The sequence below is a fragment of the Mustela erminea genome, chromosome 4 (assembly GCF_009829155.1).
Source record: "Mustela erminea isolate mMusErm1 chromosome 4, mMusErm1.Pri, whole genome shotgun sequence".
Taxonomy (NCBI): Eukaryota; Metazoa; Chordata; class Mammalia; order Carnivora; family Mustelidae; genus Mustela; species Mustela erminea.
The window spans coordinates 38,858,902-38,871,062 of NC_045617.1; the positions used below are offsets into that span (position 1 = coordinate 38,858,902).

Below are 12,161 nucleotides of genomic sequence, written 5' to 3' on the forward strand. Positions count from 1 at the left end.
TTTAACATGGTAGATTTGTTTAGCTTATTGTTTTTCTTACACATGGACTTCAAAATTTAACCACCACATAAAATCGTACTACCTAGTCTTTCTTAAATAATTAGGTTCTTGAAGAGCCCACTGCTTGTACACACATCAGGAGGTAACTTTCTCGCCGCACTCAGTTAAATAGAGTGCCCTGGAGGGTGCAAATGGACAAAGTATAAACATCATAAATCTGCTTGACTCAATTAGAACAGTGATATCTGAAATATAACTTTAGAATTCATCCAGTTATTCATTACATATGTATTAACCATAAATTATGCATCAGACAATCTTTTGGACACTGAAAACATTAAACACTTTTTGAGGAGAACTGAGCAATCTTCTGATCATGTTCCCAACTTTCAAGTGAGTTTCTGAGCCCACTTCCATAAGTCATGCAGTTTTTCCATTGTATTGAAGAAAAACTATGTATTTTTTAAATTCTAACTCTAGTTCTCCTTTTAGATACACATATAATTTCCAATATCTTTTAATTTTTATAACCCTAAATCTTTGGAGAATGTTTTCTTGTTATTTCTCTGCTCTTCTCTCTTGACCTGAAAATCTTATCATGCTAAATATTTTCTTTTAGGAATACTTTATATTTCAGACCTTGTACTCTATACCCATCTCAATCAATACCTTCCTTAAAGTTTCTAATCACCCACCACCCTTAAATTCTGCACCCAGAGTTAAACTTATTGCACCTAAGATAAACTAAGAAAGTTGAATGAGATTCTCTTACCTCATGCCTAGGAAAATTTGGCCAAAATGTACTGTGGAGTCATAAGACTATATACACTCACTTGCTTACAAAGAATTTGGAAATGACCCCAGGACCCTTCTAGGATATATTTGTCACATTTCAATTATCTACATTTTACCTTATTCTTTTTTGAAAATGCTTATTTTATAATATAAAACCTTTGTGTGTTAAATAACACAGATATTTGAAAGCAAATCTAATCAGGAATATGAGTTGCCATGTGTATTAATGGTAACTACATAGGTACTAGAATTATGAAAATAAGTATCTCTATTAAGATTTGAACAGAAAAAAAAAGATTTGAACAGATGTTTAGGAAAAACACATATGTCTGTATGAATGATTTTTACAAGAGATTTTTGTAAAATAAGGCTTAAGATAATTTTCTTATAACATTGAATTTAATCTGAAAGAATTTAATAATAATTTTAAACTCAGATTTCCATAAGTATACCATAATTCCAATTAATATGTTAATTATGTTATAAAAACTTGTATTAATATTTGTATATATTTGTAATCTGTGATTTTCCTGTTAGAAATTAAAATATTGGAAATTTCCTTTGAATTTAATAGAACATTTTATACTTGTTTCTTTATTGCTCAGAAATGAAATTAAAAGTTTTAAAATGCAACAGGAACTATCTTTCCACAACTATATTACTAAGGAAAAATTGTTCAGATTTACACATGAGAAAATGTTGCTCCTTTAATTGCTTGCATAGCGTTATTTATTTTTATGCAATTACATTTTATAGACAATACCACATGCTTTGTCCACACAATGCCAAAACATCTGGATGAAAAGTGGAAAGTATAGTAACAAACCCAGATGGTTTGTAAGTACAAGGCCAAATATCCAGATGGTGTCAAGAAGGCAAAGCATGTGGTTGACAAATATCAAATCTTTCATTCAGATGTCATGGCATCACATAGACACAGTGTATCAGTAAATTCTTTTTAATGAAGGTGAAGAATGTGAAACAAACTAGAGGTCAAAAAGGAAAAAAAGAGAGGACGAATTTATTTTTTAAAAATCACCATATTTAATATTAAATCAATTTTTAAGTTTTAACAAATGTAGTTAATAACTGATTTAAAATGTAACTTATTTAAAGAGAATCTAAGCAAAAAAAAAAGTTTCAGTTTATTGCATTCACTTTTTAATTGCAATAATCTTTACTGAGTTTTTGATTTGAGAGATTTCCAATACAGCTCACATGTGCAATAAATGGACTCAATTAAAAATTGTGTTTGATTCCGATTAAAAGTTGCTTGATCTTTGAATCACTATATACTGCAATCCAGAATTGCATCTAGCATGTCACATTCAATAAACAGACTTCTTTGCTATCTCTGAATAATTAACTTTATCTTTGTCACTGGGAACAAAAGTAATGAAAGCGGCATAGACGTTATTCATTTGTTCTTAGATTGAGAATCTTATTATTTTGAACTGTCTTCCCATAGTAACCTCTTGTTTGGTGTCATGAGGACTTTATATGAAGTTATTTCTGGCAGAAGATGTCATAGTTTCAGCATGATCTCTTTTTTCTTAAGCCCTGAAAGAGATATGAGAAAGATGGCCAATATGAATCTGAAGAAGTATTATTTCAATAATAATTTGCTGAATGTATATTCCTTCCATAGCACTGAGATAGGTAAAATACAGAACCTCCTATTCCTCAAACTTTCTAGAATATGAAAACTTGTTCTTCCCAAAGAACCCTAGTTTCATCAACATGGCTCCCTTGCATGGCTATACAGCCTTTGTATCTGTAGCTGAAAGTGTTGAATATGCATATCACTATTAACCTTGGAACTTTATAAATTCAGTGGGAAAACCGACTCCATTGATTTTTAACTATTGTGAATTAAACTGTGTCGACCCCCCCCCCCCAAAAAAAAAGAGATAGACTGAAATCCTAACCCCCAGAGCATGGCTTTGTCAACATCTTGCTTTCAGGCTTTGGGCCCCCTGAACTGTGAAACAATACACTTCTGTTGTTTTTAGCTACCTAATCTGTGGGACTTTAACACTGAAGCCCTAGGAAACTAACAGTATGATTCTAGAGTCAGTGAGGGAAATGAAAATCTAATCATTTCTTCTCCTCAATCCTCTGATTTGATACGTTTTCAAACTTGAAGAAAAGGGGTAGCTTATCATTTTTAAGCACAGGTATCAGAAGTGAACTTCCTCTTTCCATTCCAGGACTTCTGAGAATTACATGACATGGGGTCAATATTTTTCCTTTCTTCCTATCTGTTGGCATATCCTGCTATTATTCTTAAAACCAACTATTGACCAAAACTGTTGATGATCTCCCAGCTGCCATCCAGGTCAGCATCTGATGCCAGGAATACTCTCCTAAGCTTACTTCCCCGGGCCCTGGACACATTCCTTATGTTCTGCACTGCTGCCAATGTCTGGGAAAAATGAAATATGATATTTACCTGCCTATAAACACCCCCACTCTAGGATAATTTCCCAAATAAGAGATATCAGAAATCTGTTTCGTTTTCATTGCTAAAGCCTGTATTTGGGAATTTGTTCGAATAACTATTGTACAATGAAGAGGCTATGCTGAAGACATGGAGCATGCTGTGGGATATTACAAAAAAAACAGTTACACAGAGCTACACTTATCCTCATGATCTGCTCTTCACTTTCCCTTCTACATTGTCATGAAGTTTCATTTATTAAAGCCACTCCTCTGAGTTTGACATAGAAAGTGGAAAATTTACTCCACAATAAAAAAGCAAAATAATGCATTATAATGCAGTAAATTAATATAGTGCATATAATACAATCTAACAATACAATACAAAATACCTTATTTTCATTCAGCATTGGGAAAAAGATGGATGCATATCTTGTATGGACTATGTTACCACATATGTTGCTACTTCCTGGGAAGTTCAAGGGCAAAAAAACAGTCCTTGATGTTAAAAATTTCAGACCTTAAGGAAAAAGAGTTAAAGAGCCAACAGTTGTAAAGCAATCTGGCCAGTGGAATAGGTAGCTGCAAGGATGCCCTGAGGGCAAATATCTATGATAGTTTGAGATGAAAAGGCAAACATTCCTGTAATTAACTAGAGTAGGGGGATAGTATATTCAAGATGAATGGACAGTTAGGTGGAAAGGCATTGAGAAAAAGACCAGGAGTTGGTCTATACCTATTTCAGGTGTCAGTTCATCATGGTTTGACCCCATTCAGTTCAATAAACTTATTATCCCATTGTAAGACACAATCAATATGAAAGAAACAGACAGTGTAAACCCTGTCACAGCGTTTCCTTTTTCATTCTGAGTATAAAATATACGCATTATGGTAAGAAATCAAAAGCAGTCGGTGGCTTTAATAGAGGCAAAACAGAGAAGACGATGCTTACAGAACAAAGATTAATAGATACTGGGTCAAGTGGAGGAAGAAGGAAGAACACTTCTGGCAAGAGAAAGCGCATTCATGAACGCTCTGGAGAACTGGAGAGAGAAGTGGAAGAGGCTTACCTTTCAAGTACTGAACAATGATAAGGCTATTGTGCCTGAAGATGTGGTCTACTGGGGAACGGGAGGAGACAAAAACATTGCTAAAATGGTGAAAGAAAAAATTAGGAGGGTCCAGGGCTGAGCATAATGAACAATAGAGAAAGAGTATGGATCATAGAAATGATACATTAATTTAGAAATAGTCATCCATTCATATACAATCTTTAGAGAAAAAAAAAAAAACATTGAGATACAGAGAAATGCAAAGCAGGTTAATAAATTAAGGATTACTCTATCTGGGTGTAACTGATTGGTGAAGTCAGTATGAGAAATATCCTGAAACAAGCTGACACTGTGGGAAGGAGATAAGGACCTCATCTTCTGGAAAGAAAATCAGGGGAAGCAGTTTTGGTGAGCCTCAGGAGGCTCTGGGTTTCCCTATGGCATGGCATGAACCCTGACAGGTTCCAGACAAGGATATGTTTGTCCTAGAAAATAATCCTGTTTAGAAAAAGCTCAGCTGATCTTGCCTTTGTTGGGGAGTGTTCTCTTGCAGTGAGTGTGTTAGGGCTATTAGAAAGTAGTGTGTTTTTACACACAGAGGCTTTGTACTTGAACATCACTGTATTATCAGAGGCTTTGTACTTGAACATCACTGTATTATTAAAGCTCAGATATAAATAAGCAAAGCCCAGAATTAGGGAGAGACCATTCTTTCCATTTTTGGCTCCAGACCCTCCATTAATTTGACTCCTGGAGATCAGAAACTTTGAGAGCCTTGAGAAGCTGAAATATATACTCACTATCATTCTCAAAATCGGCAACAGAGAGTGGGCTTCTTCAAGTGATCATAAGTGTACATTGAAGGGCAGATCATATCTAATATTGTCTGGGAATGGGAATGCACTAGATTCATCTGTAAGTTTTTTGTACACATCTTTGGGGACATTTAGAAATATAATTGGAGTAGTGATTTTGCAGGACAGTTCCCATTTTTGTAGTGGTGAGGTGAGTGCTCAGAAGTAGAATCCAGAAATTATTGTCAATATGATTATGTATAAAACTAGTACAAGGAGGACACTCAGATTACATACCTAAATAATGGTTCAAGGAAGACTGTGATAATATACACTGTAAGGAAAATACTAAGGTACAAAGTTTCACTTTGTTTGCAATAATCTTAGAAAATATCAAGGAAAAGGTAAATTTAATTTGATTTTTGAAGAATATGAAGAAGTTAATATTCAATGGTGGCACATAACAGAGAACAAGGCCAAAAAACCGCAAAACATTAAGGGATCCTGTTACATTTGCATTTATGGGATTGTATGTCATATATCTATCTCTATGATATAATCAAAAGTATTAGTGTGAAGAAACTTCATTCCATTATTCATTCATTCACATATTCTTTTGAGGTATCTTTATTAATTAGCTTAGTATGTGCAAGGACTATGATAACCATTGTATAAGCCACAAAATGGTGTGTACATTCAGGCATAGTCGTAAAGACCCAAGTTTATACATCTGAACTGTGACTCAAAAATATTAATCTGACAGTATGATATAGGATTGATATAATGAAGTAAAACCAATATTGAGGATACTAATTTTTTTTGTAGTAGTCAATAAAAGGAGAAACTGAAGAAGAAGCAGTGGAAATGGGGAGTAGTGGATGGAGGAAATACATTTGAGAGATGGATTAGAGAAACATTTTGTAAGTCTTAGCAAATTTTTATATACTCTGGAGAGGTGCGTTGATTCTAAAGTTTCAAGCCGTAGAGGGTGGGAACACAAAGGTGAACCAAGCACACAATGAGGATAGTAGAAGATACTGGTTTAGGTGTAGGAGAGGATGTTAAGTATAAGTGTAGGTATGTTGAGTTTAAGGTACAGTTTTCATAAGAAAAGTTAAATTAGAAATCGTCAAATTATAATAAATAATTAGTGATTAGTATGAGCATGCATAATAGAGAATTAAATAATTAAACCATGATAAAGAATGAGTTCCTCAGGACAAGAATTTGTTTTTACCTTAAAACTGAACCAAGCAAAAATTATACTAATCTATTGTTTCTGTGTATTAAACTAATAAATGCCCAATTATACAGAGTGTGAATTCATTTAGTTTATACCTCTGAGGTAAAAATCACTCTTCATTCTTACCTGGTTGAGCCTAGCAATGTTTACCAACTTCTTAATCACTGTAATAATTTCTTCATGTTTAAAGAAAATGTGTTATGATTTAATCACATAAGCCACTCATTAGTTGATCTTATTATATCTAAATTATTATTTTTAATAAAAATTACCCAAATTACAAATTTTATAGAATGGTGCTCTGTATATAATAAAATCATATGGTAAAAAATTAAAAACTAAAATCTGGAAAAGGAAATATAAAGAGAAATTTTATTTTAGTAACTCTAAAACAAATAGAAATTTAGACATTTAGACAAAACATTGTAGAATTCTACAATGCCAAAATCATTGATCTCAGTTGACTGTCTAGTTAATGTAAACCCTAAGTGAGTGACTCTAGGTTCTTTTATATAAATCAAACTGACAGTCTGAAATGTAGTATTTCCCTGTGCACTTAACCAAGTCCAATGAGGTGAATCATTGGAAGGCACTTTACTCTCTGATTTGTGTAAATCTGTTAAAATAACACTAAGCCATATTTAGAAAAAGATGAAGAAAGTTCTAGAATTTTTCTAGGTAATTAGGATTGCATAGGTCAAAGTTCAAAGTTGTCTAGAATCATAATAACTCATTTTTTACTCTATTCTCTTTAAAAGCTATTTTGGAAAAAGTAATAGATGCTTTTCTTAAAAATAGAAAATGTCCTGGCTCTAAAATATTAGGAGGAAGTTTAGCATTATTAATTTTATATATTATTCATCTATCTATTAAAACTTCTACTTGAGAAAACTTTAATTTCCTCTTTAATTCAAAGAAGACTGTGAAACATAAAAAGGGCAAAAGGTATCAGAGTAGTTTTCTTTATTTAAATATCCATAATGATAAGCAGAATATTAAAGATTTGAAAAGTATAATTAGGCCAAATGTCAAGTTCTATTTTATGTTAGAATAATGTGACTTTTGTAATGGAGTTCACCATGAGCTTCTTTGCTTTCAGAGATCTATATTTATTCTTTCTGTATTCAGGTAAAAACTTAGGTGCCTATTCCTCGGATGTGTGTTGTGGGGGTGGGCATGATTATGTGTGTATTTTGTACCTAGTCATTAAATTAGCCACAGAAACCTTATTTTATACTCATAGAAAAATCAACTGAGTCATTCTTTAAATAAATGTAACCAATCTGCCTAGTACCCTGCTTCCTTTGTTCATTGGAAATGACACTGTAGCATGGAATCAGAAGCAAACATATTGAAATAGTCATGATTTCTTAAACCAGAGACAAAGGATAGAAAGGGCATACTGATGAAAACTGATTTATAGGACCTAATTTTCAGAATTCTTGAATATCATATACTGGTCTGCTAAAGAAATGTTTTTAAAGTTGTCAGAGGGAAAACACATGTAACCTTAGTTATAGAAGTATAATATTAAGCAAATGGAGTTATTTGGAATAGCCATCACTATTAGGGTAAGGCCCAAAAGGTTACACTATAATGAGAAAAGCTAACAAAATAGCGTAGAATAACTGGGCACAGAAACTTTTTCTAAATACTTCTGATTCTTTTAAGTACTTCCAAAAGCAAGCCAGAAAGTAAAAATGAAAATGAAATGGGTCTTATATGCTAAGGTGAATGTTACTGAAGATACCCCCCACCCTTAAAATTGTGTGTGTAATTTTGGCAAGAGAAGAGAAAATTAAGATTGTCAAGTTCAATACGGAAACTATTCTTTCATCAGAACTGGGACATCAACAAAATTGCAATATCACATCCCAGTCTGACACCATTTCTGCCCTACTCTATTTTGCCACTTGTTACCATCCTGTGCAGTAGATCTGGGGGCAAAAAAAAAGTAAGTGTTGGAAGCAATCAGTCAATTAATCACTTGTTGACAATTTTCTTAAAAAAACAGTTGGTGAAACTGTTTCAGGATTTCATCAGATTGCAATTGCAAATACCAAGGAAGGGCCATTTAACTGTTGATGGTGTCAGTGGAGACCTAAAAATATCAGTTATGATAGACATATGTGCTCTGGGGTGAGGCTGGGAGGGAACACTTACTGTGAACTTCAATCCCATGGACTAGAGGTTTTATACAGAACTGTGGATTCATTAATTTTATAAAATTACATTATGAAGGGAAACAAGGTTGTTTTAAAAAAAAAAAATTATTTGTGAATTAGCACCAGGCACTTGGCAGGTGTTAAATTAATATATATTAAATTAATAATTAAATCAATATAATCAAAAATAAGTTTTATTTGTGTAATTTAAAAGTGATTCTTGGGGTACCTGGGTGGCTCAGTGGGTTAAAGCCTCTGCCTTCGGCTCAGGTCATGATCCCAGGTTCCTGGGATCGAGCCCCGCGTCGGGCTCTCTGCTTGGCAGGGAGCCTGCTTCCTTCTCTCTCTCTCTCTGCCTGCCTCTCTGCCTACTTGTGATCTCTGTCTGTCAAATAAATAAATAAAATCTTTAAAAAAAAAAAAGTGATTCTTAAGCTAAATCAGAAATAGTAACAAATAAGGTAGTAAGGAACACCTCTTGCAGCAAGTTTCCTGGGAAGGATCTTGCAGCAAGTTTCCTGGGAAGACAGTAGGACATGATTAATTAGATATCATGTATTGATGGTAAGCAAGGTATCCCTGAACAAGCAAATGTAGAATAATAAATCAATAAATTTTTAGAGTAAGTAGAAACATATGTAAAGAGTTACTCTGAACACAAGAGGCAGTGAGGTGGTTTGGAGTGAGGGAGTCAGATATGAAGACCTAGTAGAGCAAAACTGTAATGGACAGGCCAGGCTTTACAATAGGCCTTGACTAGGCCTTAACCCATGCTGGGGGAAAAAAGAGAAGTGGATCCCACCAATATCCCCCAGAGGAAAGGATATAGAAAAGGAGTTTAAAATTTGGGAGTTGTTTTTCCGAAGACATTTTACCTTGTTAGGCCAGAAGTTTATGCAAAACACAAGGTAGAAGCTCAATAAGAAAATTCCTTGAGCTTCCTTCAACAGGACACTCAGAATTCAGGAAAGACCCAACCCAAAGAAAATTCCTTGAGCTTCCTTCAACAGGACACTCAGAATTCAGGAAAGCTGCAGCATGCAGCTCCTATGAGGTTGGACACGAGACCTTGTCCACCCTGGAGAAAGGTGTATGCCTGACTTCGGATCACAAGTCAGTCTGGGAATTGACAGAGCTGTTCATGGAAGGAGCACCATGGTAGCAAGAGATGGTGCAGTAGCAGCATCACGACATTTGGGAGGCAGCAACTTGTAAGGGAGAAGAAATAATGTCTGTCAAGGAACTGGAAGCTCTAGGATTCAAGCTGAAGACCTTGGGGGACATTTAATATTCATACTAGTAAACAATAATATTAGATAAAGTATGTGTGTCCCTTTCCTCACCAGCACCCATCCCGGATGGTGGTATTGAAGCTGGTATTCTTGTGGGAAACGAACTATGCAGAATTGCAGTTTGTGTCTTGGGAAGTTGTGGATTTCAATATGACCCTGACAGATACTTGGTCAGGTTTGTCCCTTTCATTGTGTTACCTAAATCTTACTGAAATTCTATATCCACAATAATGGCTGGGAGAAGCTTTGGCTAATGCATAGCTCTGGCTTGAGATCACAATGAGAATGAGTCTGCCCACCCTAACTGGTTGAAACAAAAGTGTATTTCTTTCATTACGTCTCCTTTCTAGCAATCTATAGATTTCAGTATTTTGGAAATAATTCTTTTTGTATTTATGTAAAACTTAGATATGAAAAACAACTTAAAAGGAAAAAAATGACATTCCAGAAGTTATTTCTACCAAGGCACTCCCACTACAGTATTTACTAATTCACAGTCTTTAATAATAACTACTTTCAAAGAGGAAAAATTAAAATATCTTTATGTTATTAAATATATACAAAAAAATAATAAAGCTGGAAAGGAATCTGAAAAACTGGCTAGTCCTTCTAGCTTTGCCACATTAAAACCAGCCCCAAAAGATGGTGATTTACCACATGGTACTTGACTTCCAGAGAAAAAGTTTCCAAAGCTTCTGCAGACTCATGTGGACAATGTACAACAACCCTTTCACTTCCTCCCTTTGTACAATACTAAATATTTTATTCCATGGATTGTCCTTCCATTTCATAAAGTGTATAGAATTATAAACATACTTTTATAGTTCATAAGGTACTGCATGTCACTTATCTCACCAACCTGCTAAGAGTTCTACAAATTATCTGTTATCATCACCATTTTATGTATGAAAGGATTAAAAAATTGAGTGATTTGCCCATGATCCCATAGATTGTAGGGGGCAGAAACATGATTCCAGTTGAGGTCATTGTATTTTAAATCTGTTGGTGTTGACTATAATAAATTTGTTCTGTTTTTTTGTGGACACAGAGAAAATTTAGATCATGACTTCATTGATCCTGGGACCCGGGGTTATTTTACTTTATATCTTATTTTATTTTATTTATTGTTTTAGTCTGGGTTTGATCTCAGTACCCTAAGATCATAACCTGAGCTGACATCAAGAGTCAGACACTTAACCCACTGAGTCACTCAGGTGCCCCAAACTTAGGGTTAGTTTAAATGGGACAGTAGAGCCAGAAACTTAGTCTTCCAAAAACCAAGGTAACTATGGCCCATTTATTTAAAGAATAAATGCACAAAAATTAAAACTGAAATCACAAAACCACAATGGTGAAGGTCCTCCAATCCCTTGAAATAGAAACAATTTTTAAAGTCCTTGATATTGTCTATTTATTTAATCCATGCTCTCTGTCTCTATTTTCTACATATATATAAATTCAGTGACCAACCTCTTTCCAGTCCACCATGCTTCTTGTTCTAGTTGAATTGTCCAGTAGGACAATTCTTGTCCACTAGACCTAATCTGATAGCCTTTTGTGGCATTTTCTTAGGGTTCTTCTAAATTCCTGGTTTTCCTTGATAATTTATGATTGTGGGGTTCTAAAAGAGATAAGGTTCAAATAAAATCAGAGCTGTCTCAGTACTACGTGTATGGCTTATTTTCAGGGTATCATCAGGTCAAAGCTTTTGTTCGTTCAATTGACCACTAAGACCTATACAGTTTATACCATTCATGTCATTTGAATGAACAGCAAAAATTTATTAGTTATTTTGAATTCAAACTATTCAACTTGAAGATAATGTCACTAATATTAATATAAATATATAATAAATTCATACAAACATAAGCACCAGCTTACCCATAGGAAACACTAGGCTGAGTGTCAGAGAAAAGCTAAAAATTACCCATCAGAAGGCAACAGAAGCACAGACTGAATGGTAGGAAGTGGGTATGGGGGTTTATTTGGTGGGAATAATGATAGATCTTATATATAGCAATCACTCAGAGCTCAGCCTTATGGAGCAATTTAAAAGGAGAGCTTGTCTGGTGGCTCTGCTGACTTGATTCAGCGTGAACTATGGTAGCAGGAGTCAGAGCGAGAACTTCAAACCCGATCAAAGACCCAGTAGCTGTCACTGTATCTAAAGTAAGTCCAAGATAAGATAGTTTTACTGGGACACAGGTATAATTTTCAGATCAATTTCTTTCCTCTTTAACATCCGTACCTCCACAAGATTAGCATAAATGGCACAATGCAGTTTTCTTGATCAGAATGAGATGTTCCTAATAATATGTTTCCAATTTAACAGTAAACTTCCAATTTAGCTACAATATGAAGCTTATAATTAAAAGCAACTT

The 12,161-nt window shown here is 34.4% G+C and overlaps 1 long non-coding RNA gene across 1 annotated transcript in view; it reads right to left on the bottom strand.

The window, feature by feature from the left end:
• Positions 1-2,967: 2,967 nt before the first annotated feature.
• Positions 2,968-12,161, bottom strand: part of LOC116587736 — a 30,091-nt gene continuing 20,897 nt past the window's right edge. Inside the window, exon 3 of the long non-coding RNA XR_004284614.1 lies at positions 2,968-3,010. This is a non-coding gene — a long non-coding RNA (uncharacterized LOC116587736). The remainder of the gene's footprint in view (positions 3,011-12,161) is intronic.